Below are 1,397 nucleotides of genomic sequence, written 5' to 3'. Positions count from 1 at the left end.
TTGTGATTTCCTCAGTAATAAGAACACTAGAAACATCTTTTGTTGTAATGTTTAGTCTTTGAACCTGGTTCCTAACACAGAGCTCCCTAAGTCCCTTGAAATTTCCTGGGTGATAGCAGTGTGTTTTGTTCTCATGTGATTCTTTGTGGATTCTTGGATAGGGGCTGGTCACGAGAATGATCAAGCCATGATTAGAAGTTTGGAATTGTCAGTCTGCCTCTCATTCTCCAGAGGGCAGAAGGACTAGAAATGTAGGTAATGACTGATCACACATACATGGTGAAGCCTCCATAAAAATCTCTGAAATATGAGGTTCAGACAGCTTCTGGGTCAGTGACTACATGGAGGCATAGGGAGAGTAGTGGCCTGAGAGGGGCATGGAAGCTCCATGCCCCTTCCCACATACTTTGCCCTCCATATTTTTTCCATCTTAATGATCACCTGTATCTTTTATCATATCATTTTATAAAAAGCTGGTAAACATTAAGTAGACTATTTTTCTTACTTCTGTGAACAGCTCAAGAAAATTGGAAACCGAGGAGGTGGTTGTGGAAACCTTCAATTTACAGCAATGGGTCAGAAGCACAGGTAACAACCTGGACTTGCGATTGGAATCTGAAGTGGAGCAGGGGCAGTCTTGCAGGACTGAACCCTTAACCTGTGGCATCTGATGCTATCTCCAGGTAGATAGTGTTAGAATTGAGTTAAATTGTAAGACGCCCAGCTGGTGTTATAGCATTGCTCAGTGTAGGAAAAACTCCCACATATCTGGTGTCAAAAGTGTTGTGAGTGTGGGTGGGAGTAGGGTGAGGAAAGAAAACACACAAGAGAAGTGCAGTTTTCCAAACAGACATCTTATTCTGTAATGTCAGTTAAGGAGAGATTTTAAAAGACATTTGGCATTGACATGTGATTATAGCATGAAATACCTACATTTCGCTTTTATGTATTTATTTATTTTTAGGCAAGGCAACCCTTGGTTGACCTCACAGATTGCAAGGACCTTGATGGCTTAAAAACCCTTATTTTTTTTATTTTTTACGGCTACGGCACCTGGTCTTCCGAGGTGGTCTCCCATCCAAGTACTAACCAGGCCCGACCCTGCTTAGCTTCCGAGATCAGACAGGATTAGGCTTGTTCAGGGTGGCACGGCCGTAGAAAATTATACATTTTAAAATAGAAATGTATATATATACATGTTATATAACATACATAAATATATGCATATATTTCATTATGCATTTCATAAAATAAAAGCAAATTTTTTTTCTAAGAGTTAATATAAAATATACCAAACCCAATGTTATTTATGTGACATTTGAATACATTTATTTTGTTTCATATTTTCTTATATGTTTATTATTAAGATTTCAACCATCATTTTGTGTCAGTAACTC

At 38.4% G+C, this 1,397-nt stretch overlaps 1 pseudogene; it reads right to left on the bottom strand.

Moving 5' to 3' along the window:
* Positions 1–1,041: 1,041 nt before the first annotated feature.
* On the bottom strand, positions 1,042–1,160 carry LOC112481394 (annotated as a pseudogene).
* Positions 1,161–1,397: the final 237 nt, after the last annotated feature.

This window comes from Pteropus alecto, unplaced genomic scaffold, assembly GCF_000325575.1.
Source record: "Pteropus alecto unplaced genomic scaffold, ASM32557v1 scaffold72, whole genome shotgun sequence".
NCBI lineage: Eukaryota > Metazoa > Chordata > Mammalia > Chiroptera > Pteropodidae > Pteropus > Pteropus alecto.
This window is presented reverse-complemented; position numbering and strand designations above follow the sequence as displayed.